This window comes from Ursus arctos, unplaced genomic scaffold (genome assembly GCF_023065955.2).
Source record: "Ursus arctos isolate Adak ecotype North America unplaced genomic scaffold, UrsArc2.0 scaffold_14, whole genome shotgun sequence".
In the NCBI taxonomy this organism is placed as follows: Eukaryota; Metazoa; Chordata; class Mammalia; order Carnivora; family Ursidae; genus Ursus; species Ursus arctos.
This window is the reverse complement of record NW_026622808.1, coordinates 3,401,915-3,420,452: the sequence shown is the minus strand read 5'-3', so window position 1 is coordinate 3,420,452 and position 18,538 is coordinate 3,401,915. Positions and strand designations below refer to the sequence as shown.

The following is an 18,538-nucleotide window of genomic DNA, read 5'->3' as shown; positions in this document are numbered from 1 at the left end:
CAAACCCAGATTGGTGGAAATGGGAAGTTTTGGGGAAGATGGTGTGCTTAGAGGGGATATGGAAGCTCTACACCCTTTCCCCACCCCTTGCCCTCTTCCATCTGGCTGTTTTGAGTTATATCCTTTTATAATAAACTGGTGATCTAATAAGTGAAATGTTTCTCTGAGTTCTGTGAGCGGCTCTAGTAAATTAATTGAACCCAAGGAGGGGGTCATTGAAACCTCCAATCTATGGTGGGTTGGTGAGAAGCACAGGTGACAGCCTGGATTTGTGATTGAGAACTGGAGCGGGGTGGGGGCGGCAGTCCTATAGGATTGAGCCCTTAGCCTCTGGAATCTGAGGCTATCTCCAGGTAATCATATCAGAATTGAGTTAAATTATAGGACACCCACCTGGTGTCTAAGAATTGCTTGGATGTATACAAAAAACAAAAACAAAAAAACCCCACATACTAGAATCAGAGACATACCAAATCTTAAAAAACAGAGAATGCATGCTTACGGTATATTCCGTAATGATACAACTCAGGAAGAAACATCTGGCTCTTTTTAAACCAAAATCATCAAGCCAGTCTGATTTGTTTACAGAGCCACCTTGATTAGGGGCACTTGGATTCTTACATAAAAATCCCTCTAAACTAGTGTTTCTACGAGAAGTTGTTTTTTGTTTTTGTTTTTGTTTTTGTTTTTTTTTTCTAAAAAGGCCGTATTCAGAGAATTAGAAGTCCAGTCTCTTCTCTGGGAATCCTAGAGTTTCCTTATACTACATTTATAAAAAAAACTCCTACTATTCTCTATAAATTAATAAGAAATCCTTTACCTTAAGTCTTTATAACCTAATTTATTAATCCCCTCGAACTGTAGGGAAGTATTTGAAAAACACACAGTAAGATAAAGGTCAATGTCTCTGTAAATGAAACAGATACACAGATACCTTGCAGGTTCATTTCACCAACCTTAACCACAAGTCAAAAGTAAACAATATAAAAGCTCACCTGTGTAGGTCTCATGGAACTGTTCTCGTTTTTGGTGGATAGGGGACATTTTCTGGAGTTGTATGAAGTCACATACAAACAAACCAGATTTTCTGTCTTCTCCCACACATCAGAGAATAGGTTCATTCCCCATCACAGAGATCTGAGGAATTTTCTAAAGCAGAAAAAAACCTACGGGGCAAGAATGGGAAGACTTTCAATGCTATCAACAGTCCACTGTGGAAAAAATCCTAGGAACATGAAGACTTATTAAAAAGGAGCAAGATAACAAGGGGTATCATCTGATGGAAAGTTGACTTTTTTCACAAGATACCTCAAACTGGAAAAGAGGCTTCAGATTGAAGTTTATCTTTATTTTACTACAGAGCCTTCAGGAGAGTCCACATATGAATGCACATGAAATGAAGAAGTCTGACTTAATCATCCATTGAAAAGTTACTTCAGAAAGATAGTTTTAATCAATGTTAAAGAACCACAGACCAGCACTAACACTTTATTTTATATAAGAATATTTGCACTAAAGAGAAAATGTGACAGTTAATTTTATGTGTCAACTTACTAGGTCATGGGTGTCCAGACTTTTGGGTCAAACATTATCCTGGGTGTGTCTGTGAGGATGTTTCTGGGTGAAATGAGTACTTGAATCTACACACTGAGTAGAGATTGCTGTCTCTAGAGTGGGTGGGCCTCATTCAATCCACTGAAGATCTGAACTGAACAAAAAGGCTGAGTAAGAGGGAACTCCTCCTCCCTGACGTTGAGCTGGAACACCGGTCTTTGCTGGCCTTCACAGCTGGATGGAAACATCAGCTCTCCTTGGGTCTCAAGCCTGCCAATTTTCAGATGGGAACTTGAACCATTGACTGTCCTGGTTCTCAGGCCTTCAGACTCAGCCAGGGACTCTTTGCTTGCCAACTCTAGATCTCGGGACTTATCAGCTTCCATAGTTGTGTGAGCCAATTTTTTATAATCAATCTCTCTATTCCTTTTTTAAAATAGATTTTTAAGTAATCTCCACACCAACATGGGACTTGAATTCACAGCCCCAAAATCAAGAGTCACATGCTTTACTGACTGAGCCAGCCAGGCGCCCCTCTCTGTATTCCTATTGGAATTGTTTCACATCCTAGTGGTTGTGTTTCTCTGGAGAACCCTGACTAATACAGAAACTGTATAGACAACACAGAATTGTTTTTCTATGTATAAAGAAAATAGATGGTTTATAAAGAAAACAGAGAAGAAAATCGTTGCAAATTTAATAAATGTGAAAAACTTTTCTGTGACTCCAGAACCTAGCCTGCAAGCAACAATGTTTGTAACTATCTCAGAATGCAGCATCTAGCAGGTGCATCCATATAAAAACAAGTTTCCTACAAACCCAAAGAGGCTAATATCATTGAAATGATTAGAATGAGGGTAGCCTGTGTGACAGCAGAAGACAGTAAGTTCAATGTGGGACAGGTTCAGTTTGAGGTGTTTAGAGGGGCCCTGGGCAGGTCAGGTAACGTCTCTGTACTACCTCATCTGAAAAATGGAATGATAACACATACATACTTGATAGGTTGTTGTGAGAAGTGAATGAATTAGTGTATGTCAACTGCTTAGAACTGCCTGGTCTATAACAAATTCTATACACGTTAATCATGATGATGTATCTAGAGCTCTCTAGTGTGAACTACACATAGCAACAAGGCAGTTATCTACATGTTAATGGCTGTTGATAACATGCAAGGAAGAGAACAAAAGAGACCACCACAGAGACTGCTTTTACACCGCGAGAAGTGGGTCCAAAAGAGGTATCAGACCCGAGCGACCATGAAAGCAGGAGACCCTATAGCCCCCAGGCTGGAGAAGGAACAGTCTAGAGGGAGAACCTTCTCCTGCTTAAGGAGAGCAGCTTCAAAGAATCCGAAAGTCCTCAACTCAACCAAGGTGCTGGAAAATACTTTTCTGGGTATTGAGAACAAAAGTGTGGCAGCGCCAGGAGGACTATGTGGCCCAACAGCCGAGAAAGGGAAGTCCCGTTGCAGAGCGCGGGATGAGGGAAGGGTTTTCATTCCACGATCTGCAGGAAGGACGAGCTGAGGCCAGGCCACCCCTGCGCAGAATCGAAGGGTTTACCTAAGTTACAAAGGCCCGCCTGTCCTGCCCGTGCGCCAGAGTCTCCCTTGTGCTTCTCAGTCATACTTTTATAGTCGCTCTTGAAGTCTACGTCGATTTCCTCGGCGCTTCCCACGCCCAGCAGCACCCAGCACCACACTGGAATAGCGGGACCAGCTGATGAGCAGCGGGTCACCTAAACCGGAAGCAAAGCCAAGCCCTATGCGCATGCGGGAGTGCGGTGCTGAGGGGCGCATGCGCACTGAGCGTCTCCGCAACCCGCCAGCCCCATTGTGACGAACTTGACGTTCCCTCCGCTGTCTATACCCGCGGGCACGGACGCAAACTCACGTGGGGCCCGGGTGGGCCTCTTGCCTTGGGTTAGCCGGCTCCTGAAATTACAGCGGGGTTGAGGCGCTAGTGCGGGAGTATCACCGACTCCTGTGGAGGCGTCAAGGCCCAACGACTTGGTGTGTCTCCACATTCGAGTCCCGGGCCAGGAGTCTAGTCCCCGGAGGGCCAGGCGTGCCGGCCCTTGACTGTATGGACCCCTCGCCCCCAGGTCGCCTCCTAGACCCGGGAAGGAGGAGGCTGACAGGAGAATCTCGCAGGGTCCTCTGAAAAGTGCGGATGATGGTGAGTGGTTGCCCTCTGAGTTTCACATGTCCAGACCTGTGCTACCCAACAAGTGGGCATTCTCCTCCCTGGCCTGAATCGAGTCACTTTTTTGTAAGCTCATTTTAATGCACAGGCAGTTCAGATACTCCTTTTTAAATCTCTATTCCCTGACATATTATGATTGCCTAAATTGGGGGTTGCTGGATTGGGCTGTGGCCATGAAGATCACACAGGGATGATCTCTTGTATTTTACATAGCAATGCAGGTTTAGGAATCACGACGTAAGAAATTTCTTCCCGATAAAATACCCAGGCTGCTTATGCATCACCTAATCTTGGTCATCTTGCTTTGGGAGATTAAGACTTGTAAAGTTACAACACCCTAAAATATCCTGGGAATAGGATCTGACACAAGGAGCAGGAAGTAGCTGGTAATGACCAGCCAGTGATTGGCATAGGACTCTTCCTGTTAGATGGAGAGAAACATAGAATGGTTTGCCCCATTTAAAATAAGTTAACCAGGGGCGCCTGGGTAGCACAGCGGTTAAGCGTCTGCCTTCGGCTCAGGGCGTGATCCCGGCGTTATGGGATCGAGCCCCATATCAGGCTCCTCTGCTATGAGCCTGCTTCTTCCTCTCCCACTCCCCCTGCTTGTGTTCCCTCTCTCGCTGGCTGTCTCTCTCTCTGTCAAATAAATAAATAAAATCTTTAAAAAAAAAATAAATAAATAAGTTAACCAAAGCCCAGAAACTGAAGGAAATTGTTCCCCAAGTCACCCTTCCAGGCATTGGCATAATCAAGACACCGAATTAAAGAGCAAAAGATTTTAAACTTATTTTACATAAATATTTAACTTACTTTACATAAATATTTACCACCAAATTGTCCTTACAGTGGTTATACCATTTTATGGTTTTTTTCTTTATTAATGCCTATATTCACTGGCAATGTTTCCCCACATTCTGCCATATTTGGTATTGTAAGAACTTTTCATTGTATCACTTTTCTATTAATGAATTAATGAAATTGATTCATTTTTATTTCACTGATGATTGCTGATGCTATCTTTTCATGTTTATTGGACATTGCATTTCCTGTCGTGAAATTGCCTACTTTTTGCCCATTTTTCTTTAATTCTTAAATTTTATACAAGATACAAATAAAACATAAATCGATTTTCAATTAAATAAAAACAAAACCCCAAGCATCATAGGTAAATCTAAAGACTCCTTTGATCACAAACCTTAAGATCATTTCCTCATCTTCCTCAGTGGAACCACTGTTGACACTAGAGTATATATTTTTAGAATTTTACAAAATAGTTTTACAACTGGAACTTACTGCTAAATCATAGCACTGAGAAAAGACAACTAGAAATTAGCCTTATGAGTACATATAAAATTTATGTTTATACTATACCGTAGTCTATTAAATGTGCAATAGCATTATGTCCAAAAAAGCAAGGCACATAACCATCATCTGAGCTTTCAGCAAGTCCTAATATTTTGCTGATGGAGGTTCTTGCCTCAGTGCTGATGACTGCTGACTGGTCAGGGTGGTGGTTGCTGAAGGTTGGGATGGCTGAGAAATTTCTCAAAATAAGACAATGAAGTTGACTACATAGGTTGACTCTTCCTTTCACAATTTCTTTGTGACATGTGATACTATTTGATACCATTTTACGCACAGTAGAACTATCAGAATTGGAGTCCATCTCCTCAAACCCTGCCTGTGATGGCAACAGTTCTCCAATGCCTCCTCTTGGAGTTGTACCTGATTTTATTACCAGTTTTCATCTGAATCCACTGTGGAATGGGACAATTCTGCTCTCATTCCTTGACCAGGAAGCACTTGATACTAAAAGTCTTTTGAGAAGACATGGCGAAGACCAGTCAACCACACACACCACAATGGTGGAGAAAAGGAAAGAGAGAGCTTAAGTTTTTAATGTCCTTTTAAAAAGTCTCGTAGCTTTCTTTATATAAATCTTAAGATTTTTTGCTATTTTTTTATAGTTTCTGTACCTGTAGAAATTTGATCTTTCTAAAAATTCATTTTTAGAATGGCTACTGCTAATATAAATTGGGAATTTTATGTATATCTTCCTGCTTTCCTGGGTGCCAGGAGTATTCATTGCTATTGGGTAGCACTCACATCTAGTCCTCTTCAGGCAGAGCTATAAAGTAGATATGTTTTTTAATTTTTTTAATTCCAGTATAATTCACATACTGTATTATATTAGTTTCAGGTATACAATATAGTGACTCAGCAAGTCTCTTCATTACTCAGTGCTCATCAAGAGAAGTGTGCTCTTAATCCCCTTCACCTATTTCACCCATGCCCCCCACCCACCTCCCCTCTGATGACCATCATTTTGTTCTCTATAGTTAAGAATCTGGTTTTTTATTTGTCTTTCTTTGTTTTGTTTCTTAAATTCCACAAACAAGTGAAATTATACGGTATTTGTCTTTTGCTGACTGACTTATTTCACTTGGCATAATACTGTCTAGATACGTCCTGATTGTTGCTGATGGCAAGATTTCACTTCTGTATGGCTGAATAATATTCTATTATATATACCACATCTTTATCCATTCACCTGTTGGACACTTGGGTTGCTTCTATAATTTGGCTATTGTAAATAATGTTACAACAAACATAGGGGTGCATATATCTTTTCAAATTAGTGTTTTCATATTTTTTTGAGTAAAAACCCAGTAGTGGAATTACTGGGTCAATGGTAATTCTGTTTTTAATTTTGTGAGGAACTTGCATACTGTTTTCCACAGGGGATGCACCAGTTTGCATTCCCACCATCTGTGCAGTAGGATTCCTTTTTCTCCACATCCTTGCCAGCACTTGTTGTTTCTTGTGTTTTTGATTTTAGCCATTCTGACTGGTGTGAGATGATATCTCATTGTGGTTTTGATTTGCATTTCCCTGATGATTACTGATGGTGAGCATCTTTTCGTGTGTCTATTGGCCATTTGAATGTCTTTTTTGGAGAAATATCTGTTCTTGTCTTCTGCCCATTTTTAATAAGATTATGTGGGTTTTTTGGGTGTTGAGTTATATCAGATCTTTATGTATTTTGGATACCAACTCCTTATTGCATACATCATTTGCAAATATCTTCTCCCATTCAGTAGATTGTCTTTTAGTTTTGTTGATTGTTTCCTTTGCTGTGCAGAAGCTTTTTATTTTGATGTAGTCCCAATAGCTTAACTGAGCCACCCAGGCATCCCCTTTTAGTTTCTATTTCATTTATTTCTGCCCTAATCTTTATTATTTTCTTCTACTGATTTGGGGTTTTGTTTGTTCTTCTGTTTCTAGCTCCCTTAGGTATAAGTTTAGGTTGTTTATTTGAGATGTTTCTTGCTACTTGAGGTAGGCCTGTATTGCAATAAACTTCCCTCTTAGCACAGTTTTTAGGATTTTTAGCAAAATCCTAAAGATTTTGCATCATTGTGTTTTCATTTTCATTTGCCTCCGTGTATTTTTTTATTTCCTCTTTGATTTCTTGGTTGACCCATTTATTGTGCAGTATCGTGTTATTTAACCTCCATGTGTTTTTTGTGTTTTCTCCAGATTTTTTTTCTTGTGGTTGATTTCTAGTTTCACAGCATTGTGGTTGGAAAAGATGCATTGTACGACTTCAGTCTTTTTTTTTTTTTTACTTGTTGAGACCTGTTTTGTGGCCTAACATGTGATCTATTCTGGAGAATGTTCCATGGGCACTTGAAAAGAACATGTATTCTGCTGTTTTAGGATGGAATGTTTTAAGTATATCTGTTAGATTCATCTGGTCCAATGTGTCATTCAAAGCTATTGTTTGCTTGTTGATCTTCTCTTTGGATGATCTATCCATTGACGTGTGGAGTCCCCTACTATTATTGTATTATTATCGATTACTCCCTTTATGTTTGTTAATAGCTACTTTACATATATCTGGGTGGTCCCATGTTGGATGCATAAATATTTACAATTGTTTAATCTTCTTGTTGGGTTGTTCCTTTATGATTATGAAGTGTCCTTCTTTGTCTCTTGTTACAGTCTTTGTTATAAAGTCTGTTTTGTCTGACATAAATATTGCTACCCTGGCTTTCTTTTCACATCCATTTGCATGATAAATGTTTTTCCATCCCTTCACTATCAATCTGCATATGTCTTTCAGTCTGAAATGAGTCTCTCGTAGGCAGTATATAGATGGGTCTTGTTTTTTTTATCCACTCCGTCACCCTGTGTGTTTTGATTGGAGCAGTAAATTCATTTACATTCAAAGTAATTATTGATAGATATGTACATTTTGTTACTTGTTATGTTTGTTTTTGTAGTTCTTCTCTGTTCCTTTCTTCTCTTGCTCTCTTCTGACGGTTTGCTGGCTCTCGTTAGTGATATACTTGGATTCCTCTCTCTTTATTTTTTGCATATCTATTACTGCTTTTTGATTTATGGTTATCATTAGGTTTATATATAACACCGTATGTGTATAGTAGTGTATATTAAGTTGATGGTCACTTAAGTTTGATATATACAATTGATTTATGTACTATTCAGATAGAAGCAAAGTTAATCAGTATAGTGTTTAGAGATACATATACATTTGGTAAAACTATAAAGAAAAGCAAGGAAACGTTTAACACAAGATTTAGGATAGGTTATTATTCCTACAAGGATAAAATCCAGGAAGGACACACAGGTGATTTCAAATGTACTGGTAATGTTTTATTTTTTAAGCTGGGTAGGGATACACTGTTGTTCAGTTTATAGTGATTTTTATAGACATTCTTTTGTGTATTATATATTTAACAAAATTTTAAACTTCTTAAGAACTCTCTAGTGAAGGAAGAAACTTATGATTTCTGGTTCCAGATCATAAGACAGTGGTTAAATGTTACTTGAAGGCAGATTTTTATTTAAATTATAAAAATGTATGCTAACCATGAAAATCTTCTGAGAATGGAGTAGGCTTGCCTTGTAAAAGAATAAGTTTTAATCCTTGGAGCAGTCCAGGCAGAGATTGGGTGACTACTTGCTGAGGACATTGAAATATCCTCTTAGGAACTGGACTAAATGACCTGCAAGCTCCCTTCCAAATTAAGGATCTTCTGTTTACATGAATCTCCCTATCAATACTCTATGTATTTTTCTTCCCAATAGGTTATAAAATGGATAGTTCTATATTATTATAGTGTACTTGATGTTTAGGAATCAATGACATTCAGGGATGTGGCAGTAGACATCACCTGGGAAGGATGGAAGTTAATGGACACCACACAAAGGAGTCTACACAGGGACATAATGCTGGAGAACTACAGGAACCTGGTCTCTCTGGATAAGAACATTTTCTCCTCTGTGACTCTCCATCTTTCTACTGGACCAAATGGAGCTTAGGGTCCAGGGCTTTAGGATTTCTTAAGGACCCTCTATGGAGTTATTCTATCCCCATTTCCAAGTAAAAACTCTGTTCTTCATAGAGTGAAAAATTTATATTTTCTGTGACTTACCTTGAAAGCCACACCTGAAAATAATCCTGAAATTTAGGATTATCTCTTCTAGAATCTCTCGTAAGATACTTCCATTCTGCCTTTTTCAGGGAGTAGGGGGAGTCGACCTATATTCATTCTGTGACAGTATTTCAGCATCCCTGGGAGCATAGATTTGAGCCCTCCCCAGGTACCTCTGTAATGAAATGGAACTCCTTATACTGGCCACACCTTCCAAGAGATTGATGACCTCACTGAATTCTGGAATGGCTTTTTGTCACCAACAAATTTTCATTCCTTTCCTGAACAGGGCTTGCACTTTCCAAACCAGACATGACTTCCTAGTTGGAAGCAGGAAGAGAACCTTGGATGGTGGTGAGATAGATTTCAAGAAACCTCTATCCAGGTAAATAAATGAGAACTAGGATGTTAGGTTTCATTGCAAGTGATACCCTCAGTTAGTGTTGAAAAATTATCTTTTGAAAAAAAAATTTAAGATAACTCTTGTCAAAGAGGTTTCACAGGAAAAGGACCCATCTTTTGATCTTTGATATGCTTTGCTTGTTGTCTGTATCTCATGTCATCCCATGCTGCTTTCTGGGATTTCTTTTGGGTCTTTGACTGGGTCTTTGACTCCCAGTAGAATCGTGATACGAAGTATGGAAGCGCACCTTTCATTTTTGAAATGTTTTTTTCACATTATATACTACATATGGTTTCCTGAGTAACTAAATATTTTTCTGCTTTCCTATCCATCCTATGCCACATGATTAACTTTTCCTTCAAAATTTTTTCAGCTACAGACATTTCTGTATTCCTCTGATCTCTCTCCATGCAGGTCACACATTCTGAGGGACTTTTTTTCCAAATTGTATTTGGTCTAGGACTTCCAAAAATTGCTAGTGGAAGTCACCTACATGTATAGAGTTTCTACAGTCTCTAAATTATATCTTTTCTGCTTCTACCGAGCCATTTTTTTAACCTATGGATTTGAATTCTTTGTCTTCCTCATAATAGGAAAATGAGACCCTGGCTTTTCTTGGTTAAAAGAAATAGTCACATATATGGGACACCTCGCTCATACAGAAGATACTAGGTGATTTCCACTAGAAATCTAAAAGACAGCAAATCTTTTAAGAAAAATTTTTTTAAATAAATATGTTATTTCCTCATGTGGTACTTAATGTAACTGTGTATGTGACTCATCTATGACATTTAATGTTCTCTCTTAATTATGTTATTTTTAAAAGATCTGTACGATTCTTTTTTTAAAAAAGTAGGCTCCAGGGGCACCTGGGTGGCTCAGTTGCTAAGCGTCTGCCTTCGGCTCAGGGCGTGATCCTGGGGTCCTGGGATCGAGCCCCGCACTGGGCTCCCTCCTCCGCTGGGAGCCTGCTTCTTCCTCTCCCACTCCCCCTGCTTGTGTGCCCTCTCTCACTGGCTCTCTGTCTGTCAAATGAATAAATAAAATCTTTTTTTTTTTTTTTTAAAGTAGGCTCTGCGCCCAATGCAGGGCTTCAACTCACAACCTCAAGATCAAGACCTGAGCTGAGATCAAGAGTTGGGTGCTCAACTGACTGAGCCACCCAGGCGCCCCTATATGATTTTATTTAAAATATTCTTGGTGGTTTTTAATATCCTGTTGTTCCTTTCTAATGTTTTTCATTTTGTCTTTTATATTTTAAACATTTTCAACGAAGTTATTTAAAATTTTGTAACAGATAAGCTCTAGATCTGAAGTTTTGGAGGATATATTTTCTGTAGGTTAGTGTTTCTGCCTTTCACTCACAGTGGCTTGTTTCCTTGTTTGTTCTGTGATTTTTTAAATCATGGGCTTGTATTTAGCTGATCTTTGTCTCCCAGAAACAAGAGAAGTGAGGCTGCCACAGATTTGCATTTGCTGAGTTTCTGATCTCAGAATGTCTTAAAGAAATATTCTTAAAAATCTTTTTCATGGCAAACCCTTTTTTATTGCAGTCTTGTGTGAAAAAATCTGTTGTTTACTCTCTGATACCACTCTCCTTTGAGGATCTGCCTCATTCCCTGTGCATTTTTATATGTGAGAATATACTGGGAAGAGGGGTTAAAATAATTCATTCTTATTATTATTTACTATACAAGCCCTTTGCCAAGTAGTCAGCAATGATAATAAATTCCATGACACATAGTTTCTGTTCTCAAGATTTCCTCTTTGGTAGGGAAAACAGAAAGTAAATAAATCTTACTACAGCTTGTCGGTGAACAGCCCTTGAATAAATAAATTTGTTGTAAATGAATATTTTCAGTCATTGTATTTTAAGAACTGTCATTTTGTATGGATTGTGGAGAATTTCTTTAACTTTTTATCAGTCTTTAAAAAGCTTATTTTTGCATTTTGAAGAATTTTTGCTTTTTAAAATTTCCTATTTTCAAGCATTTATATCTGTTCTGCTTAACTGGCACTATGATCATGAATTTTTGTCTCTTTCAACTTTGAGGGAATTGTCATAAAGCAAATTATTTAGGAAAAAAATGTTCCCAATCATTAGTTCATATATGATAACTTTTATGGACTCTAGTTAACTTTATAACCTTTCATGCATTAATTTTTTTTCTTTTCTAAGTTGGATAATTTTAAAATATCAATATTTTTAATAAATAAGTAATTTAATAAATAAATAATAAATAATCCATTTCTTTCCCTTGTATCCTAAATCTATATTATAGTTATAAATGCTTTTCATTGTAGCTGTAATTTTGATATATGAGTTGTATCAAAAAAAGAGTAAAGCAGGGGATTTTATGCTTAAAGTTAACAAAATCTGCTAAAATGTAAAATAAATATATTGTCAAAATATGGCTTAAATAGCTATATTGGAAAGTAAGTTTTATTTGCTAAAAATAAATTTAATTTTTTTAAACCCTTAACTTATTTCCATAAATATACTTAATTTTAAATAAATGCATGATGGGTGCCTGGGTGGCTCAGTCATTAAGTGTCTGCCTTTGGCTCAGGTCATGATCCCAGGGTCTTGGGATCGAGCCCTGCATGCTCCTCCCTCTCCCACTCCCTCTCTGCTGTCTCTGTCAAATACATAAAATCTTTTTTTTTTAAGATTTTTTTTGTTTATTTAGCAGAGAGAGAGCCAGCGAGAGAGGGAACACAAGCAGGGGGAGTGGGAGAGGAAGAAGCAGGCTCCTAGTGGAGGAGCCCAATGCGGGGCTCGATCCCAGAACTCTGGGATCACGCCCTGAGCCAAAGGCAGATGCTTAACGACTGAGCCACCCAGGCGCCCCAAATACATAAAATCTTTAAAAAAATAATAATAAATGCATGAATCATTTACTATTTGTATTTAGTGGAGTCTTTCATTTTCTTTTTCTCTTTTGATGTGCCCTCCCTCTGTTCCCCCCTCTCCACCTCAGGTGACCCATGTTAACAAACACGTGCATCTTCACATATTTTTCTCTGTAGTCAAATGCACACACATATATATACATATATATTGACATTTGGGGATACTGGTCATTGTTTTATAGAAATGGGATTCTATTTTATGTACCTTTATATATTGCTTTTACCTTATTTTTTAAAACCTTAAAATATGTAGTATAATACTTATCTTTTATTTTTTTATTTTTTTTAAAGATTTTATTTATTTGACAGAGAGACAGTCAGTGAGAGAGGGAACACAAGCAGAGGGAGTGGGAGAGGAAGAAGCAGGCTCCTAACGGAGCAGGGAGCCTGATGTGGGGCTCAATCCCAGAATGCTGGGATCATGCCCTGAGCCAAAGGCAGACACTTAACGACTGAGCCACACAGGCGCCCCCAATACTTATATTTTTTAAAAATATTTTGTGGCTATATAATATTCCATGTGTAGATAGACATGGGAAGAAAAGCTAATAAAATGAAAACTCATTGTGATGTTTGCATGCTTTAAACAAATGATTGGAAATAATTTCAGTTAATAATTGTGTAGTACAAAGCTGATCCTTTTCACTTTCCCCATCATATTTACACTAGAGCAGTTAACTTTCTCCTTTGCATTGGAAATAACCTGCTTTTTCCATCTCTTTCAGACTAGAAGCTGAAACCTGAAACTAAGCAACCTGCAACTACAGCAGATATTTCTGAAGAAGAAACTTGCCAGGGGACCACAGTAGGAAGATTCATTACAAATGACCCACAGCACCCTAGTTCAGGAGAATCCCAGAACAGAGATAACATGTTATTGAGACAAAATAGTTGGGAAATTTTGAATGAGAGAATAATTACCCATGAAAAAACTCTCACTGGAGAAAGTTACTTCTTGTGGAAGTCTATTCTCTTTAAAGAACAGAGAATTCTCACAGAAGATAGGCATGACCAAAGGGATCTATAAGGACAAAGTTGTCAAGAAGTCCCTGAGCTAATTATTCAAACAGGAACCAACTTGGGCAAGACAATTTTCAAAACTACTAAAGGAAACAGAGATGTGAGGCAGGCCTCCCAACTTAAAATAGATGAGATAATTAATGGTAAACAGAAACCTTATAAATGTAATGCATGTGGAAAAGCTTTTAGTTTTAGGTCATCACTTACTCAACACCAGAGAATTCATACTAAAGAGAAACCATATGACTCTGAATGTGATAAATGTGGGAAAGTTTTCAGTCAACCTGCATACCTTAATCAACATAAGAAAATTCACAGTGGAGAAAACCCTGTAAATGTAACAAATGTGGGAAAGCCTTCATTGTTTCTTCGACTTTAATTGCACATCAGCAAATTCATGCTAAAGACAAACTTCAGGAGTACACTGTCTGCGGAAAAGCCTTCAGCTAATATGCACACCTTACCCAGCTTCTGAGAATTCATACTGGGGAGAAACCCTATAGATGTAATGATGTGGGAAAGCCTTCAGAAGTAACTCAAGCCTTACTCTGCATGTTAGAGTGCGTACTGGAGAGAACCCTATGAATGTAATGAATGTGGCAAATCATTTAGTTGTACACAAAACCTCATAGCACATCAGAGAATTCATACAAGGGAGAAGCCATATACATGTAATGAATGTGGGGGAGCCTTTAGAAATAAATCAAGCCTTATTGTACATGAAAGAATTCATACTAGAGACAAACCGTATACATGCAGTGGATGTAGAAAGGCCGTCTTGCATTTCTTATCTCTTATTATTCATCAGTGAATTCATACAAAGGAGAAATCTTATGGGAGTAATGAATGCAAGGAATCATTCAGGCTAAAATCACACCTAATTGTTCACCGCAGAATCCATACTGGGGAGAAACCATATCAGTGTACTGAATGTGAGAAAGTATTCACTCAAATGGTAAGTCTCACACAACGTGAGAAAATTCATGTTGGATTGAAGTCATGTCAGTGTACCTATTGTGGGAAATCTTTTGGGAGTAATTGTACGTCAGAAGACCCATAATGAAGAAAAAACACAAATGTAATGAATGTAGGAAATTTTTTGCTAACATGTCACAGCCCAGTCTGCATAAATTACTTCCTACTGGTGAGAAACCTTACAAATGTAATAAATGTGAAAAAGTCTTCACCCAGTAATGCAGGCCCCAATGCCCATCAAATAATACATTCGGGGGAGAAACCACTTATACGTAATGACTATGGGAAGTGCATTCAGCAAGATGATATATGTTATAGAACATCAGAGAATTCTCCAGTTACTCTTATGGGGGGAGAAACCCCATAAATGTGATGAATGCAGAAAGGCCTTCAGAAGAGCTTCTTACCCTGCTGTGCACCTGAGAACACATACCAGACAGAAGGAATATCGGGAAAGTTTTATCAGTGTATCACAGCTTACCCTTCGTTGGAGAATTCATACCAGTGAGAAGGCCTAATGCATGGAAGGAATGTGGGAACACCTTCAGGAGTAATTCTGACTTTACTGTACATTAGAGAGTACATACTAGAGAAAAGCCTTATAAATGAACGTGGAAAAGCTTTCAGATATAGCTCAAGCCTTACCATACATCAGAGAACACAGCAAAGAGTATGAATATAAGGAATACAAGATCTCATACAGTGTCAGTTCCCAGAGAATACATGCTGAAATAAATTATATACATGTAATGAATATGGGAAGGAAAATCTTCAGCAATTATTTACAACTCCTATTTATCGAAAAAATTCTGGAGAGTGAAAACTTACAACTATAACAAACACGGGAAATTAATTATATATCGAGCTTTGTGGCTTATCAGAAAATTTAGAGTTAATAGATGAACCATAATTGGCAGGGAATTTTTTTCTTCCAAATACCATTCTTTCAGTTTTCAGTGAATACCTTGGAAAACATTTTGGAAATCAATTGCATAGCATAACAAATGTAGGAGAGTGAACTGTGAAAGTAAGTATTCAACTTAAAATTGAAAAATTAAAGGCCCTGGCTCATCAGTCTCTTAAAGGATTATGTTAATTAGCAAAATAAAAACTTGGGTAGAAAATCAGTAACACGTATAATCTAGCACAGAAAGAAAATAAGATGTGCAAAATTTTAAAAATTAATTTTATCTTACAAAACCTATGTTATTATATTGCTAGATACTAAGGAAGTATAGAAAAAAAAAAGAACATTTCCTATAATCCAATCACCCTAATAATCACTTTATAATTTTTGCTTATTTCAAGTCTTTTTTAAAATTAAAATAGCCTTGTGTTTTATTGTAGAAATAACATTCTTATTCTAATAAGTGTAAAAATAGAGAAAAATGTTAAGTAAACAACCTAAATCTTGCCATCCAGAAATAAGTAATATAACATGTTTATTCTGAGCTTTATTTTTATACACACGTTTTGTAGTTTTAATCTTATTACACAGATGGGGGGCATCTGGCTGGTTCAGTTGGAAGACCATGTGACGCTTAATCAAGACTGCACCACTCGGACGCCCCTCCAGTGTGAACTTGTTCTTAAAGTTAAACTCCCCTTCTTCTGCTCTTTGTTTCATACAGGGTTGCATACCTGTAGGTGCAAGAGGACGGCATAATCGATTTTCTCCTCTTAATCTCAATAAAAGCTGCTACAACTCTTCCAGGGTTGGAGCTAGGAGAGGGAAGAGGGGTAAGAAAAGCCCTTGGCTGGTACTGTTATAGGATGGTCTTGTGCTTTTTGGACTTTGCAGAGGTGTAAAGGTGACTCAACACTTCCATGGGCTCTTTAGCAATCTTCCCATCTTTCTGGAATTCTAGTATGTGCTAATGCATGAGCACTAATTGCTTATACCTTCCTCAGTTCTTAGGAAGCTGGTAGTAACTTCAGCTGCTTCTGCTAAAAGCCCATCTACTCCACCTCTCATCTCAGAGATAGGATTCAAGATGACGCCATTGCCATCTCTCACATGTTCATGGTATGTACACTTTGTCTTAAGGAACTCCAAGTGCAAGGCACTCATGCAATCACTTCTCTCTACATATTAGCAGTTAGACACCTAATTTCTTAGCCTTTGGATTTCTTCAGTGGTCAGACCAGCTGCAGAGAATGCATATCAAATACTGCCAAGAGATCTTCAAAAGTCTTTTTGTATTCTCCAGATTATGCCCTTAATGGAGAGAAAAAATTTAGAAGCCATCTAATTCATTCTCAGCCACCTACTGTCATCTTGGGGTTTTCACCAATATTTTCATTTTAACATTCTGCTCCAGTTACTCTTCAGAAGGGTGTTGTTGTTGTTGTTGTTTTCCCCAGAATCTATTATCTTTAGAAATATTTTGACTAAGTAAGGGGCACCTGGGTGGCTCAGTCGGTTAACTGTTTGCCTTTGGCTCAGATCTGATCCTGAAGTCCTCGCATTGAGTCCGCAAGTTGGGCTCCTTGCTCCGCAGAGAGCCTGATTCTCCTTCTGCCCCTCTCCCTCTCCCCTTCCCCCAACTCATGCTCTTTCTCAAATAAATAAAATCTTTTAAAAAAATAACAGTGACATCTCAAATAGCTTTCAAGCAAAAATAAATAAGTCAAAACAATGTCCACACTGAGGAAGATAAAGACTAGACAAAGCACTAAGTTTAAAGATTTTTCTCATGCTCTTCCATCTAGAACAAAAGCTCAATACAGGCAAACAAATTTATGAAATATATAGACACACATTTGAAGATGAAAATTTGTATTTCATTTAAGAAACATTTATAATGTCTGTGCTTTTTTTAAAAAGAAAAATTCATTTAAAATCATCCTCAGTATTACCTCCCCTAACCTCTTAGATCCATATTAAGTCAATAACTGGACATCATAGTAATGCTCAGCACACAAAAGGTTATTTTTAAGTTACATTATGCCTTAAGGCAGCTGCTGTTTGTATTAGGCCAAGAACTAATTTAACTTAAAATGATCTCATTCTAACCCTCTAGGAAAATATGGAATTCTTAGAGACTATTTTTATTATGTTCAAGAGTCCTGTTCATTTAAGTTCAACAGCAACAGTGATGCTGAGTAAGAAAAAAATTATGCAGGGGCGCCTGGGTGGCACAGCGGTTAAGCGTTTGCCTTCGGCTCAGGGCGTGATCCCGGCGTTATGGGATCAAGCCCCACATCAGGCTCCTCCGCTATGAGCCTGCTTCTTCCTCTCCCACTCCCCCTGCTTGTGTTCCCTCTCTCGCTGGCTGTCTCTCTCTCTGTCGAATAAATAAAATCTTTTAAGAAAAAAAAGAAAGAAAAAATTACGCAAATAAAGCTATAAAAACATAATTTTTAATTCCAATTTCAGTCGAAGTACAGAAAGATCTTTTTAAAATAAATTTCTCCCACTTTCTTACTCCTGAAATCCTGGTGCTACACAAAAGAGTTGGAAACAAGGTTCTGGATAGGCATAAAAGAGGTTGGACATGGTATATATACATGTACGTCATTAACAAAAGTAAGGAAATACTCCAGAAAGGAACAGTGGCTGAGGATTGCCACATTATTTTTTCCAATGAGATCTGTTAGAACACCAAAGCAAAATACAATTTCTATGATTTTTTTTAACGCTGGTAACAATCATGTGGAAATAATTTCCAGGTAGTCTTAAATGTGTAGTACTTTTTATAGTATACCTTCGAAGACATTATAATGAAAGCAATATCGATTTTTCGGTCAAGAACCTGAAAGACAAGCAAAAGTGTGCACACGCACTTACCAACTCTACTGGCATCCGAGGCTTTAGCTAATTTACAGAAGGCCCGTGTCTTCTGTCATTGACTTTATTTCTTTAGGCACACTGAAATGTTCAGCGTCAAGGGGTAGTGTCATTCTTTTCTGCGTCACTCGTGCTAATGCCTAACATAGTTGTGGCCTCTCAATACAAGTTTGTTCAATTTGATTGGATTTTTTAAGTCATCCGAATTGTCGATAAA

General features: G+C 37.9%; 1 long non-coding RNA gene across 1 annotated transcript in view; it reads right to left on the bottom strand.

Annotated features, from left to right (window-relative positions):
* Nucleotides 1-18,538, bottom strand: part of LOC113271248 (uncharacterized) — a 25,011-nt gene extending 6,473 nt beyond the window's left edge. Inside the window, exons 1-2 of the long non-coding RNA XR_003322097.4 lie at nucleotides 18,322-18,538; nucleotides 996-1,166 (exon numbers count right to left, since the gene is read on the bottom strand). This is a non-coding gene — a long non-coding RNA (uncharacterized LOC113271248). The remainder of the gene's footprint in view (nucleotides 1-995; nucleotides 1,167-18,321) is intronic.